We start from the raw sequence: 17,518 nt of genomic DNA, 5'->3' as shown, positions 1-17,518 counted from the left end.
AGAAACCAATAATATAGGTCTCTCCCTTCCGCCTCTTTCAGAATTTCTTACCAAGCAACCTGCTAAGAGTTGGAGTTGCAGGATAACATGATAGAGAAAGTAATTGTATTCTGTCTTTAAAAATGATTAACAGGTATGTTTTCTTTCTTTTTTTTTAGATGGTAGGTGTGACTGCGTCCTTAAAAACAGAATTTTTTTTTGCCCCAGAAAAGTGTTAAGAGCTCTGTATTTTGGAAAACCTGGATTTTAGAAAATGATCTAGAATAATTGAGACTCCTAGAAAAGAAGAAAAGGCAGGATTATAATATTAACTGGGAGATTTCTGTTTTGTATATTCATAAGCCTCAAAGGCTCTTGAAGGACCCTGAAGAGCAGGCAGAACTCTGAAAAAATGACCAAGACTAAATTCTCCAACTATCCTAGAAGAAAGGCTTTGAGTCAAATTTTATTTGATTAAAAACAAGCAAATAAACAAACAAAAAAACACAAAAAAAAACCAAAGATAAATGACATATCCTATGCTTTGGGAGTTGAGAAATAATTCAATTGGGTTTTATCTGTAAGGTTATTAAAGAATATTCTAGAATATTTTTATGTCAACAGAGAATCCTTAGATTCAGTGCTCAAAACCAAATATATTAGTTCGTAAAAACAGAATTTAAGAATGTGATAACATGATTGGATAGTAATAATATCTGCGGGCAAGAAATTGCTTTTCTAATAGGAAAACTGTAAATGACATCTGCATAGTTTCTGATCAAAGTCCAAAAAAAAAAATCACATCTCAGCTTTAGGGGAATTTACAGATCAGTTATATATTCTATTTCTCAAAAGAATTTTAGGCCACCTGCTTTCAGAACATACATAAAACTGAGGGAAAATAAAGGAAGACAAAAGAGGGTTTTAGCATTGCTATTATACCTTAAAAAACAAAAACCAAAGAACAGGATGTTGGAAAAAACCAGTAAGTACCATGATCATACACAATGAGTTGCCACATAATTAAAGGTTATGTGAAATAAGCAGGTGTGGAATGGGAGATCAAAAAGACAAAATGATCCAAAATATTTTCCTCACGGGCCTTTCAAAATTTGTAAAATCGCATCCACTAAATTATCTGAAGAATCTTCCAAATGTGAGGAAACTATTATATATATCTTTTAAAGAAACAATTTATATGGATACATATGTTTCCGTATGTATGTGTGCGTGTATATATATAAGTAAGTATATATGGATAGATTTATATGTCTTATATATTGGATAAGAAGTTTAATACAATTTTTTTTCTCATTTGGTTATATGGAGATATTTATTATGAATTATTTTAATTCATTCACATTCTGTATGGGGAACATAAATTGGAACATGCCATTTCTAAATCTGTTTGCAGTCACAAAAGAATACTGATTTGGTCTATTTGTCTAATTTATTCTTTAGGTTTTTGCCTTAAGAAAAGGTTATTTGGGTGATTGGATCTTTTATCTTTCAGAGTAAAACTGGAGCCCTAGAAGGCCAAGAAGTGGATGGGTTTGTCAAAGACATGATAGAACATGTTCAGGTGATTTCATGAGATTTTGTAGATTATTCCCATAATGGATTGGGGTTGTCATTTTGATTGACTCTGTTGCTTATTTGTGGGAATCAGTGGGGCTGAAAATTAATGCTGGAGAGAAAATCTAGGGATGTAGTCTATTTAATAACCTTTGAGCTTCTGTGATATGCGACACATTTCCCTTGCTTTCTTAACACTGTAGTTTAAATTACACGAAGCCACCCTAGGAGCATATTCTACCGTCATTTAAAGGCCAACTATTTTACCAAAAGAGCTCAGTGCCACTGTATATCTTACTGTTTTATTTTTTAATTTAATTTAATTTTATCAATATACAATGTGGTTGATTATTGTGGTCCATTATCAAAACCCATCTCCCTCCTCCCTCTCCCCCTCCCTCCCAACAATGTCCTTTCTGTGTGCTTGTCCTATCAACTTCAAAGAATTGTAATTGTTGTGTCTTCTTCAGCCTCCCCTCCCCGTTTTTTTGTGTATTTATTTATTTTTAGCTCCCACAAATAAGTGAGAACATGTGATATTTCTCTTTCTGTGCCTGACTTGTTTCACTTAATATAATTCTCTATAGGTCCATCCATGTTGTTGCAAATGGCAGTATTTCATTCTTTTTTATAGCAGAGTAGTATTCTGTTGTGTAGATATACCACATTTTCCATATCCACTCATCTGACGATGGACATTTGTAAAGAGTGCTGCGATGAACATTGGGGAACAGGTATACCTTCGACTTGATGATTTCCATTCTTTTGGGTATATTCCCAGCAGCGGGATAGCTGGGTCATATGGTAGATCTATCTGCAATTGTTTGAAGAACCTCCATACCATTTTCCATAGAGGCTGCACCATTTTGCAGTCCCACCAACAGTGTATAAGAGTTCCTTTTTCTCTGCAACCTCAACAGCATTTATCATTCACAGGCTTTTGGATATTAGCCATCCTAACTGAGGTGAGAAGGTATCTCAGTGTGGTTTTGATTTGCATTTCCCAAATGCTGAGTGATGTCGAACATTTTTTCATGTGTCTATTGGCCATTTGTATATTTTCCTTTGAGAAATGCCTATTTAGGTCCTTTACCCATTTTTTAATTGGGTTACTTGTTTTTATTTTGTTTTAAAGTTGTTTCAGTAGCTTGTATATTCTGGATATTAATCCTTTGTTAGAGGTATATTTTGCAAATATTTTCTCCCACTCTATTGGTTGTCTTTTAACTCTGTTAATTGTTCCTTTGCTGTGCAAAAGCTTTTTAGTTTGATATAATCCCATTTATTTATTTTTCCTTGCACTGCCCATGCTTTTGGGTTCATATTCATGAAGTCTGTGCCCAGTCCCACCTCTTGGAATGTCTCTCCTATGTTTTCTTTAAGAAGTTTTATTGTTTCAGGGTGTATATTTAATTCTTTAATCCACTTTTAGTTGATTTTCATATATGGTGAGACGTATGGGTCTAGTTCCATTCTCCTGCATACGGATATCCAGTTATCCCAGAACCATTTGCTGAAGAGGCAGTCTCTTCCCCAGTGTATAGGCTTGGTGCCTTTGTCAAAGATCAGATGGCTGTAGGTGTGTGGGTTGATTTATGGATTCTCTATTCTAGTCCATTGATCTGTGTGTCTGTTTTTATGCCAGTACCATGCTGTTGTGGTTATTATAGCTTTGTAGTAGAGTTTAAAGTCAGGTAGTGTTATGCCTCCAGCTTTATTTATTTATTTATTTTTTGCTCAGAATTGCTTTGGCTATGCGTCATCTTTGTTATTCCATATAAATGTCTAGATAGTTATTTCCATTTCTCAGAAAAATGTCATTGGAATTTTGATGGGGATTGCATTGAATTTGTATATCACTTTGGGTAGTATAGCCATTTTCACTATGTTGATTCTTCCAATCCGAGAGCATTGGATATCTTTCCATCTTCTTGTGTCCTCTTTAATTTCTCTCAACAGTGGTTTGTAGTTCTCATTTTAGAGATTTTTCACATCCTTGGTTAACTCTATTCCTAAGTATTTTATTTTTTTGGTGGCTATTGTAAGCGGGCTAGCTTTCTTGATTTCTCTTTCTGCATGTTCACTATTGGAGAATAGAAATGCTACTGATTTTTATGTGTTGATTTTGTATCCAGCCACTTTGCTGAAATCATTTATCAACTCCCAGAGCTTTTTTGTAGAAACTTTAGGCTGTTTGATATATAGGATCATGTCATCTGCAAACAGGGATAGTTTGACTTCATCTTTTCCAATCTGGATGCCCTTTATTTCCCCCTCTTCGCTGATTGCTCTAGCTAGTACTTCCAACACTATGTTGAATAGGAGTGGTGAGAGTGGGCATCCTTGTCTAGTTCTTGTTCTTAAGGGAAAAGCCCCATTCAGAATGATATTAGCAGTGGGTTTATCACATATGGCTTTAATTATGTTGAGATACTTTCCGTCTATACCTAACTTGTAGAGTCTTTATCATGAACGAGTGTTGAATTTTGTCAAAAGCTTTTTCAGCATCTATAGAGATGATCATATGGTCCTTGTGTTTGATTTTATTGATATAGTGTATTACATTTCTTGATTTGCATATATTAAACCAACCTTGCATCCCTGGGATGAATCCCACTTGATCATGGTGTATAATTTTGTGTATGTTTTGCTGTATTCTTTTAGCTAGTATTTTATTGAGGATTTTTGCATCACATTCATTAAGGATATTCGCCTGTAGTTTTCTTTTTTTTGTTGTAACTTTATCTGGTTTTTGTATCAGGGTGATGTTCGCTTCATAGAATGAGTTTGCAAGAATAGCCCCTATTTAAATCTTTTGGAATAGTTTGTAGAGAATTGGTGTCAATTCTTCTTTGAAAGTTTGGTAGAATTCTGCTGTGAATCCATCTGGTCCTGGGCTTTTCTTTGTTGGGAGCCTCTGATAACAGCTTCAATCTCTCTTATTGTTATTGGTCTGTTCAGATTTTCAACATCTTCTTGTCTCAGTTTTGGTAGTTTGTGTCTGTCCAAAAATTTATCCATTTCTTCCAGATTTTCAAATTTGTTGGCATATAGTTGTTTATATAGTGGTCACTAATGATTTCTTGTATTTCAGATGTATCAGTTGTAATATCACCTTTTTCATTTCTAATTTTTGTTATTTGGGTCTTCTCTCTTCTTTTTTTTTTTTATTTAGCCATGCTAATGGTTTGTCAATTTTATTTATCTTTTCAAAAAACCAACTTTTTGATTCATTGATCTTTTCTATTGTTTTTTGGGTTTCAATTTCATTAAGTTCTGCTCTTATCTTAATGATTTCTTCCCATCTGCTAACATTCAGTTTGGATTTTTCTTGTTTTTCTAGTTCTTTAAGGTAAAGTATTAGGTTGTTTACTTGCCATCTTTCCATTCTTCTGAAGTAAGCATTTAATGCAATAAATTTCCCCCTTAGTACTGCTTTTGCAGTATCCCACAGGTTTTGGTATGATGTATCACTGTTTTCATTAGTTTCAATAAATTTTTTGATTTCCTGTTTGATTTCTTCTTGGACCCATATGTCATTAAGAAGAATGCTATTTAATTTCCATGTGTTTGCATAGTTTCCAGAATTTCATTTGTTATTGATTTTTAATTTTAATCCATCGTGATCTGAAAAAATACATGGGATAATTCCAATTTTTAAAAATTTGTTGAGACTTGATTTGTGACCTAACATGTGATCTATCCTGGAGAATGATCCACGTGCTGATGAGAAGAATGAATACTCTGAGGTTATTGGATGGAATGTTCTGTAGATATCTGCCAAACCCAATTGGTCTAACGTGTTGTTTAGATCTTGTGTTTCTCTGCTGATTTTTTGCCTAAATGATCTGTTTGCCTAGATGATCTGTCCAATATTGATAGTGGGGTGTTCAAGTCCCCTGCTATTATGGTCTTAGTGTCTATCTCCTTCTTTAGGTCAAGTAGAGTTTGCTTTATAAATCTGGCTGCTCACACATTGGGTGCATATATATTTTATGATTGTTATGTCTTCTTGATGCATCAATCCTTTCATCATTATGTAGTGGCCCTATTTATCTCTTTTTATGGTTTTAATTTAAAGTCTATTTTATCAGATATAAGAATAGCTACTCCAGCTTGTTTTTATTTCTATTTGCATGGTATATCCTTTTCCATCCTTTCACTCTTAGTCTTTGTGTGTCTTTATAGGTGAGGTGGGTCTCTTGAAGGCAGCATATAGTTCGGTTCACCTTTTTAATCCAGTCAGTCAGTCTGTGTCTTTTGAGTCAGGAATTTAATCCTTTTACATTAAGAGTCATTATTGAAAAGTGTTGATTTACTCCTAGCATTTTATTGATTTTTGTTTGGATGTCTTAAGTGTCTTTTGTTCCTTTCTTTCTGATTTACGGTTTGTCTTCTGTATTTGTTGATTTCTTGGGTTGTAGATAAACTTTTTTCCCCTTCATTATTAGCATTTTTATTGTACAAGTGGGTTTTGATTTTCTTGAGTTTTTATGGCAGTGGTAGTAATTTTTCAGGTACCAAACCCAGTACTCACTTGAGAATTTCTTGTAAGGGTGATGGTGTGGTAGTGAACTCCTGCAGTTTTTGTTTGTCTGAGAAATATACTATTTGCCCTTCATTTTGGAAGGTTAGCCTTGTGGGGTAAAGTATTCTTGGGTGAAAATCTCTGTCTTTTAGTATTTTGAATATATCATCCCATTCCTTTCTGGCTTTTAGGGTTTGTAATGAAAAGTCTGATGTTAGTGTGATTGGGGCTCCCTTATAGGTGACTTGATGCTTCTCTCTTCTAGCTTTTAAGATTCTCTCTTTGTCTTTGAGTTTTGCCAATTTGACTGTAACATATCTTGGAAAAGACCTTATAGGTTGAATATGTTTGGGTATCTTTGAGCTTCCTGAATCTGAAGATCTGTGTCTTTTCCTATACCTGGGAAGTTTTCTGCCACTAGTTTGTTGAATATGTTTTCAATATAATCTCCTTTTTCCTCCCCTTCTGGAATACCCATGATATTTGAGTGCTTAACATTGTCTGATATCTCTCTTAAATTTTCTTCAATGTTTTAAATTCTTTTTTGTTTTGTCTGCTTGTGTTATTTCAAACAGCCCATCTTCAAGGTCAGAAGTTCTCTCTTCTGCTTCTGCAAGCCTTCTGGTTAAACTCTCTGTTGTGTTTTTTATTTTGTTGAATGGATTCTTTAGTTCAGCAAGCTCTGCTACATCCTTTTTCAGGGTGTTGATTTCCTTGTACATTTCTTTACACTATTGTCTGGCTAGGATGTTGCTGGGGTTGCCAATTTGATTTGGCTACCTCAGTGTCTGCTCAGTTGACAACTGGTGCCTTGTGTGTGTGGTTGCTTCAGGTCTTGGGCCTCTCCGGGGAGCCACCTCTCTGGTCAGCCTGAACTTGGCCGGGCTGCTGGGTCATGCGGCTGCACCGCAGGGTGTGTGGTCTCTGCCGAGCTTCCACCTCCCCTGCTGGACATCTCCCTGCTCCATGCACACTGAGCCAGGCTGGGGATGGAGATGGGTGGCAGCGGTGAGGCCTACCTGCTGGATTGTGCAGTGGCAGCATTGCAAAGTGTGTGGTCTCTGCAGAGTTTCCACCTCCTCTGATGGATGTCTCCCTGCTCCATGCACACTGGGCCAGGCTGGGGATGGAGACAGGTGGTGGTGGTGAGGCCCACCTGCTGGATCACATGGCAGTGGCACTGCAGGGCATGTGGTCTCTGCCTACAAATCTTTTAATAGTTTCTGAGGCTCTTGTTCTATAGCATCTAGAGCTTGAGAGTTATTACCCTTTGGTGGTGTACTTTCTTGTTTTGTCATATTTCTGGTATCTTTCCTTTGGTGTTTAGTCATTGTGGCAAGGGATTTCACGGTCCACTCATTCAACAATACTGTCTGGCTAGGATCCTGCCAGGTGTGCCAATTTGGCATGGCTGCCTCAGTGCCTGTGGGTGGTTCAGGCCTCTCTGGGCCATGGGGAATGGATTGGGCTGGGGGTCCAGCAGCGGTGCCTATCAGCTACGTCGCACTTTCTCCTCCCAGAGTGTGGTCGCTGTGGGTCTCGGGCCTCTCAGGGGGTGCCTCTCTGGTCAGCCCACACTTGCCTGGGGTGGGGGTGGGGCCCAGTGGCAGCAGCGCCTACCTGCTTGGTCACATGGTCACCGTGGGTCTCCTGCCTCTCCAGGGGTGCCTTAATACAAATGATTAAAAAGTAGACCCCCATCTCTCTCCATGCACAAAAATCAATACAAAATGGACTAAGGGTGTAAATTTAAGACCCAAAACTATGAAAGTACTAGAAGAAAACATAGGGGAAACACTATGTGAAATGGGAATGGGTAGTGCTTTTTTGAACAAGACTACAAAGACACAGGCAACTAAAGCAAAATACATAAATAGGACTACCTCAAACTAAAATGCTTCTGCATAGCAAAAAGCACAATGTCAAGAGACAACCTACAGAATGGGAGAAAGTGTTTGCAAACTGCACATCAGGCAAAGAGCTGATATGCAGAATACACAAGGAACTCAAACAATTCAACAGCGAAAAACGAATAATCCAATTGAAAAATGGGCAAAGGACCTGAACAGACATTTGTCAAAAGAAGACATACAAATTACCAAAAAGCACATGAAAAAATACTCAACATCACTATTCATCAGGGATGTTCAAATTAAAACCACAATGACATATCATCTCATTTCAGGTAGAATGGCTATTATCAAAAAGACAGAAAATAATGAATGCTGGTGAGGATGTGGAGGAAAAGAACTCTCCTGCTGGTGGGAATGTAAATTATTACAGCCATTATAAAAAACAGTATGGAGTTTTCTCAAAATACTAAAAATAGAACTACCTTATGACCTAGCAATACCACTACTGGGTATATACCTAAGGAAATAAAATTAATATATTGAAGAGACACCTGCACTCCTATGTTCATTGCCACACTATTCACAATAGCCAAGAGATGGAATCAACCTAAATATCCATCACCAGATGAATGAATTAAAAAAAAAACAAACACTATGGTATAGACACATGACAGAATACTATCCTGGTATAAAAAAAAAAAAAAGAAATCCTGTCATTTGCAGCAACATTGATGGAACTAGAGATCATCATGTTAAGAGAGTAAGCCAGGCATGGAAAGACAAATACTGCATGACATCACTTATATGTGGAATCTTAAAATCAAAAGTGGTTCTCATAGAAGTAGAGAGTAGAATAATGGTCACCAGCATCCGAGAAGGGAAGGGAAGTTGGGGGGAGGGGAAAAGGTGGATTAACAGGTACAAAGTTATAGGTTGATAGGAAGAATAAGTTCTGGTGTTCTAAACTGACTATAGCTAATAGTATTATACTGTATTGTATATTTCCAGATAGCTAGAAAATAGGATCTTGACTGTAGCGCTACAAAGAAAAGATAAATGTTTAGATGATGGATATGCTATGTATCCCAAGTGAATCCTTGTACAATATATGCATTATCGAAACAACACACTGTAGCCAAAAATATGTACAATTAAAAAGGGTGAATAGGTAAACAAAATTTTAAAGAATGATGAAGGAAAAAAGCAGATAGGATGGAGTTGGAAGTTGGTCGATAAAAGGCTATTTCTAGTCAATTAAACACAAATTAACTTTTACTTTGAGACCTAAGATTCAAGAGTCAGAGAAATAGAAGAAATAAGGTAGATCATACCATATAATCATAAAAATTATGGGGAAACAACTGTGATTACAATCTCTTTATTTTATACAGGAAAAGTAGTTTGCTATTAAGAAAAGAGGAGTTAAAGAAAATAAATGAGAGAGACCTTTATATCAGCCAACTCTACATAAGATATTTAATATCATATGATAGGTTCTTTTGAGGGAGCAATTATTACTACAATCAGAAGTACAAAGTATCTCATTATAGGCCCAGGGGACATCTGACATCTGACACACTGAGAAGTAATAGTCTCCAAACACTTTTGACTGCACACATCTACTATTTAAAAATTTTTGGATTGAACATTCATATTTATTAAAAATTTTATACATGTACTACTTCATGATATGTTATATATTTTAGAAAACAAAATAGAAACTTTAAAAGAATAAGACCCTCTTACGTATCTCCATTAAAGATCTCTGTAACTAAACACTAAATACTGAAAGGTAGAGACCAAACTTTCCATTTCAAGCAGAATGTAAAAAGTTGTGTGATTTCTGACTTTTAGACTTTATATATAGGAAAGTGTTGCTAAAATGTATCCAGGCATTTTAATGCCTTTAAATGCTGTCCTATATTGTGTGATGCTCTTTAAAACTGTCATGCAGATTTTAATCATTAATCAATATTTTAAATATAAATTACTATATATAATATAGCAGTCTATTTTTATAGAAAACAGTAATGTTGTAAAACACTGTATTAAATTCTTTCCCTCAGATATTTATTCTAGAGAAAGCCTAGCTACTTGGTGCCTGGTAGATATGATGGTGAGAGGCACAAATGTTATTCTGGTAACAACTTCACAAATTACAGACGTAGTGCTAAGAAAAAAAGATTCCTGAAAGATTAATTTGTTAAAAACATATGCAGAGAAATCAAGTGACTCACAAAGACAAGCATTTGACTAAGATAAGTTAACATTCTCTAGACTGTGTTCCTCAAGATGTTCTACACAAAAGGTTTCCATGGAAAAATGACTGAGAAATGCTGAGCTAAACAATGCTAACATTCCTGTAGGACTTTTCAATAACCTCACTATGGAGATCCACATGGTAGATTGCTAGGACAGGCAATGTCTATGCACATTGCTCAACTTATTCAACTTTTTAGTGAGGACCATCTACTAACACGTGATGTGTCTAGTGTTCTGCAGAGCAGTTTGAGAAATGTTGAGATAATCTATGAGCTAGGAACAACATTGTATTTCCTAGTCAAAATATATTTTTAATGTCTTCACTGAGGCATAATCTACATACAAAAAGCTGCACATATTTAATGTACACAACTTGATGAGTTTGAAGATACATATACCCCTACGAAACCATCTCCACAATCTATGTCATAAACCTATGGATCACCTCCAAAAGTTTTCTCCCACCCTCTTTATTTAGTATTATTATTATTATTATTATTTTGTGGTGATAATAAGACTTAACATAAGATCTACCCCCTTAGGAAATTTTTAAGTATACAATACAATGGTGTTTACTATAGGCTTTATGTTGTACAGTAGATCTTTTAGGATTTATTCATCTTGTACAACTAAAACCTAGTCAAAATCTTAACACTTATTTTCATTTTTTTACAGCATAAAATAAACATCTGAGATTATGAGAGGCAAGAGTGGTCATACTTGTTGGAACAATTGATGGGGAAGTAAAAGAAAAATCTTAGAGCTTGGGCCTTGGGGTGGTGCTAAGATAATGAGACAATGGTTGGCCAAGTCAGCACTGGGGCTTGTGGTGGTAGTGTGGGAAGCCTGTCCCAAAAAGTAAAAGGATGTTACAAAAAAGGACAACATAAGCAAGGAATAGAAACTTAATCTTTAAAACATTTTATACTAAATGGGTCATATTAGCCATTTATTTTTCTGTTTGATTATCAATGCTAGAACTCTTAATCTTTTTATCACTGAGTCTATATTTTCCCTTGAACTCAGTGGGTGTGTTTGAGTCTTAATAATTGGGTCTTAATATGAAAACTGATGACCTGATACCATGTATATTGATGTTAATGGACCTCTTAAGAATTCGTCAGGTTATTTAAGCTATTATAAAAGTGATTGCGTCGTCTTTCTTCAGTGTAAAAATATTCACAGGCATAACAATGGAAATGAACAATAGAACATTTCCTTAATTTTATTTCCTTGCTACCTGAAAAAAATTTCAACAGAGAATATATGTGTGATAGCTATTTAAAGAAGCACTGTTCAATGGTGCTTTCTGCAGTGATGGGAATGTTCTGTATCTGTGCTGTCCAATACAGTAGCCATAGGCACCTGTGGCTTTTGAGCATTTGAATTGTGGCCAGTGTGAATAAAGAACTGATTTTTGCATTTTAATGGCTACCATATGGAACAGCACAGATTCAGAGAATTATAGACAACACATATGGCTAATTAGTATGTTATTCCTTGAGAATAGAAGAGAAAATATATACAGAACATATTTCAATTTACTACTTAATTTACATTGTTTTCAGTGACCTTTGTATGGTATGATTATACAGCAAAATAATTGATGTCTAACACTAAACTTTAGCACTAGTGTTATTCTTTTACATTAACATGCCATCTCTATGATGAGAGAACTGAGAAGACAGGAAAACAATCACATCATATTTAGCTAGTTAAAACTACATAATGTCCAAAAGAGAATAATATGTATTAGGATCTTGGCAGACACAGCCAGTTGCTTACCCAATATCCATTTTTTCCTTCTTAACTATAAGAATCCACATTTTGCTCAGAACATCAATTTTTTTAAGATTAGGTCATCAGTTTTCACATTCTGAATTATAAATAAAGAAACATACCTACTAGTTAAATACCCAATCCTCCCAGGATCCTTTGAAGTTACGAGTGGTCATGTGATGCATTTTTAGTCACTGCAGTATAAGTAGACCTCTTCTGTATGGGGATGCCAGAAAAGCTTTTGTTTTCATTATAAATAAAAGCTGATACAGCTGGAACCTGCTTTTACTCTCCCAATTTCCCCTTTCTCCATTTTAAAACATTGACGTAGTACCTAGAGGCAGAGTAACCACATTGAGACCATAGGAAAGAAAGCCACATGTTGAGGATGGCTGGGAATGGAGAAAAGAGTTGGGACACATGGTTTTGTGGTTGCTATACCAACCCTGGGACACATAATTCTGGAGGTCTTGCTCTATGAGAAAAAAAAAAAAAAAACAAAAAAACCCCTCCTATCTGGATAAGCTACTGTAGTAAAGATTTCATCATATGCAGCCAAACACGATCTTGGAAAACATGTCTTTAATTTCTAAAATTCTTAGAGTGCCTAAAATTATAATTGTTTTTGCTTTGTGCGGTAAATTTAATTCCCAGGACCCTTTCATTCATCACTGACCAAAAGCAGACATAAATCATGCCACATTTAGCAGTTAAAATAAACATAAATATGAATACAGCTCTATAACAGATTGTTAATTTCCAAATGCTAAGTAAAACTAGTCATCTATGAAGATAAAGTAAATCAAGTAATATTTATAAAACATCTAGTATGTCTTTAGCTGCTATGAAAAATGGAATACTAGGTCTGCTTTTAAAGAAATTTAAATTCATTTCAAAGGCTAAAACATAAAAATGTAAAAAGTCAAATGACAATAATGTTTTAAAAAAGAAGTTCAGGACAACAGAAGCAGCTTTACAAGAAAATATATAATTAAAGGACAAACTAAATTTGCAATGAATTATTGTTTTTAAAAAGACCAGTACCAATTGGAGTTATTAAAACAAAGTTCACAGACAAAGCAAGGACAGACTTCAAAGGTTTCAGTGCTCTGACAAACCAGTCAACTCTATATTTCTAATCATTGAAATCAACCTTAAGGAATGTGAAGGACCCCTAAGTTATTGGTGTGGTTACTTCATAATTGGAATCGGTTGGAACTCACACCTTGAAATGGTTTCATGGTTCTCATCTAAAAAGTTTCCTAATGCTAAAAATAAAGCATATCCTCACTTTGATTTAGAGAGCAATTTTACTGCAAAATCTCATTACATACAGCTTCTCGCCTACTTGCATTCTTTCCAACTATTGTTACCTGCCTGCCCTCAATAACTATCCTCTCGTAGTGCCTAACACCTATTATATAACTTTAAAATAAATAAAATCAAACTTTGGTAAATGTGGTAAAGTGGCAGGCTGATTTTTATGTCAAATTTCTCAAAGGGCACTTTTGATTCTATCTGTGGAAGCTTTTTATGATTTTATGATTTTCATATAATACTACATGACAGAAAAGCTTAGCCTCCACGAAGTTGCTACAGATTATTTTCCCTCTTACCACAATCAATTTCTTCTAGATTTAGGAAAAAAGTATAAAGGAGTTAAGCGTAAATTATTCTCTTTTCTCCACTTTCTTATGTACAGAATCAACTCAATTTATCTGTACGCTTTTGCCCCAAACTTTCTGTATGGATTTATTTTTTTCTTATTTCTAGTAGGAGGGTTTAAAAATAATCCTAGAGTTGAACATAGATCAAATCAGTCTGAGGTAGGAGGTTAAGTCTATCATTACAAAGTTTATTCTGCTTTCATAATTGAAAGGAGAATATGTCAGATTAACCAAAACATTTCTATTCTTGAGATAAATAATACCAAATATATTGTTTCCTTGAATAAATCATAGAAGACATATAACTCTTGAATATGATACTACTTATTTATGCAGAATATAAAATACAAAGATAAGGGGATCCGGAAGCATGTATGAATTACTAAACTTAGATTCAAAGTTACTTTTGTAAATTTAATAAGAAAATTATTCAAAGAACTGTAGAAACCCTGGAACTATTTTTAGCAAATTCATAAATGATCACAAGACCACGGTCAAATCCTACTGCTTCTCTTTCAAAAACAATGCATCTATGACCACCTTGAAACTTACTGATTCATTAGCTTAGTTTATGAAAATTTAGAACATTAAAACATGCAAAAATCAACTTTCACTCCCAGATTACTGAATAAAAGAGAAATACAGCTTAATTTTCTTCTATATGAAAAAGGCAGGCACCTGTTTAGAGGAAGAAAATAAATCACAATCGATTGATTGATTCATTCATTTTAATGTGTATATGATTGAACATACCATAACACTTTTTCTCTTGTGGCAATGACTATTCTCTGCCTTTAATGTCTCTCTTATTGAAGATACACTCTAAAGTTGGAGCCTAAGCCCTTCTTACTTTCAATCCCCAAAGCATATAACACTGATGCCTTTCACCAGTAAGGGTTCAATAAATAACAGATGAATAAAAAATTAGTCTTATACTAAAAGCCCTTAAAATTTAGTCAGTATATTTGTGTGACACTGTAACTTAGGAGTCTTCAAAGTAGGCATTTGAGAGAGGAAAGAAAATATTAAAAGTATTTATTTTAATTGCAGACTGTTAAAAATATCTACTTTATGTATATGCTAATTATATTTATCACTTTAACACAAGTAATCACATACAGACAAGTGTGGATAAATGTGCAAAAACAGTTTTACTAATAGTGATGTGTGATCACTCCTTATCTCATTCTCTATTATTCATTATCATACACAAGAAAATAAAATCCAAACTCTTACTCCACTGTCTCTTTCCAACCTCATTTCCTAGAGTCCCCTACTGTCTCTATAGTGCATTCTAACATGGGTTTTCAAAGACAATTTGCTGAATGAAGGAATGAAAGAAAAACAACCACATACCAAACATTAACATTAGCTAACATTACCTTAATTTTGAGGTTAAAAATAAGAACTTACATTATAACACACTGTAATTTCAATTATAAACTTTAAGGACCCAAAGTTATGGTGAAATATAAAGCCCAAAAGGCAGGTACTAAAATATAGGGTATAATAACATTATACAACATTTAAAAAGTTAAAAGAAACATTTAATTACGTATACTGATTTCTTGTAAAAGAGTTAGAGAGGACCTCGGATTTTAGGTATTCCTACGAAAATAATAAGTCATTTAATATAAAGGAACCCTAACTAGACCCAAGAAAGGAAATTTGTAAGTAGAATTCACTATTTATAAACAATGACAAACATAAACTTCCTTATCAGCATCCCACTGGTATTTCATTGAAAACACATTATACTGGCTCTTATCAGAAGTCATGTAAATACTGTGGTTCAGTTTTGCCTGATAAGATTTTGACAGAAAATTTTACAGTGAATTGAATTGAAATGTAATCAGATATGCATTTCCATTCATTATGGAAATATGTGGCTTAGTATATATCTTATGCTCATCTTTAAGCAAAAAATGTATATGATACAATAGGGATTTTATGTGTGTGTGTTTGCAGCTCTATGGCCTTTTTACTTAAGGGGAGTTTATTTTTTTGTCATGGCTAGAGAGTATAAAATAAGTTATATTACTGACACTGACATATCTTATATCCTTCGGTGATGATAACAGTGAATTTAGCTTCCATTAAGTAAGGAAAAAAATTGTGTGAATGTGGAGTAGTGATCCACGGGGTAACGAGCTGTCTCCTGGAGATATGTACATTTGTTGGAAGATAACTGAAAAACAAAATTTGCAAATATCTTCAACCAAACAGATTACAGCATTATTCTTTGTAGAATGCAACACACATTTTCTACACATGGAAAGAGCACACTCAGGTGTGGTGATTCTTAAACAAGGTTATGCAGAATGAACTGATGAGATGATAAGGGCTGGATAGTTTGATAAAAGAGAAAAACAACATAATGAATCCCCTCACTCTAAGATGACTGTCACTTAACTTGTGAAATCCATCAGATGCCCATGGAGATAAACAGTATTTTGTTCATTTTGTTATAATTTTGGTGGAGAAATGAGGAGTTGTGTAAATAGTGAGGAGATCAGAGGGAAAAAAAAGAAGTACATAAGAAACATTATTTATTCCCAAGAGGTTTGGATTTATGTTAGGACAATTACGTTTACTAAGTGATCTTAGACCAATTAAGCAAATTGTAACTTTTCTCGTTTGTGGAATAAAGCAAACCATTTGTAATATCCACTTTCTGCTATGTTCATGACAATAGAAAAAAACCAAGAAACACTCTTGTTTTTAATTTAAGCAATCAATGCCATTTGTTCCCTTACATTGTTCCACCAGTTCTTCTAGGGCCATGCTAGGTAAGTTCATTTGTCATCAGATTGTAGATGAATTTATTCAACAAAAGTTATAATCAGAATAATTCTGGAGCCATTCAAATACTTTTTGTTTGGATATAGCCAGAGTTTAAAAATAATATCATTTTTATTAAGGACTTTGATGTTAATAACAACAACTAATTAAACACATCCAAGTAATTATTTCCCATTGAAATATACACTGTACCCACTAAAACTGCTCATTCAATCTTTGGATAATGAAATCTCCCAGGTAATGGTTTAATGTGTAGTTAAAAATGAATCTTGAACAATGCTATTATCATCTTGTTCCAGATTGTCCAGTTTGTCTCTACGAAATTGGAGAGGTCTTATTATTAGAGGAAAAAACACTTTTGCCAATTCAATTCCTTATTCAATATAAGCGAGATGGTTCAGATTTAGTGTTAAATTACCCTGAACACCTGGCTAAAACGACTTGAAAAAGACTATAATTAAGCATAGGCAATCAGACACCAATAGTATATACAAACAAACCTGACAATATCATATGGCTACCTAAATCCTATTTGTTGACAGCAACACTATTCTCCACTGCTGCAAACCTCTCCCCAAATTTCTCACTCACCTCTCTCTCTCCCCTACATCTTTCCCTCCATTCCTCCTTCCTTCCCTCTTTTCCTCCTTTCCCCCCTCATTTTTGCCTCTTTAATTTTTCTTCCTTCCTTCTTTCCTTCCTACCTTTCTTTATTTCTTCCCTCCTTCCTTCCTCCTTCTCATCCCCCCTTTCTCTCCTACTTCCTTTTCCTCCTCTCTCCTTCCCTTCTTCCCTCTTCCTTTCCCTAAGGATCAGATTTAATAATCACTTTCACAGAAAACGTCTAGACATATCTTCCCCTTCATCTGATAGAGGAAGTCAGGGAAAAACTGCTAATCATTGTCAAAACAATTTTGTTTCAAAGCAATTACTGAAACATATGATGAAATAGAAAGCATTTCTTAATCGGATTTCTCTGACACTAAACTATAAATTACAAGCCATATTCTGTAATTAATTCACAATTCTTTTTTTTTTTTTTTTTTTTTTTTTTTTTTTTTTTTTTTTTTTTT

General features: G+C 34.5%; 1 protein-coding gene across 3 annotated transcripts in view; it reads right to left on the bottom strand.

Moving 5' to 3' along the window:
• DMD (dystrophin) overlaps positions 1 to 17,518 on the bottom strand; it is a 734,955-nt gene that overhangs the window by 623,980 nt on the left and 93,457 nt on the right. The window lies entirely within an intron of this gene.

Source organism: Galeopterus variegatus, unplaced genomic scaffold, assembly GCF_000696425.1.
Source record: "Galeopterus variegatus unplaced genomic scaffold, G_variegatus-3.0.2 Scaffold69, whole genome shotgun sequence".
NCBI classification, from domain to species: domain Eukaryota; kingdom Metazoa; phylum Chordata; class Mammalia; order Dermoptera; family Cynocephalidae; genus Galeopterus; species Galeopterus variegatus.
Note: the sequence above shows the minus strand (reverse complement) of the source record. Positions and strands in the feature narration are given on the sequence as shown.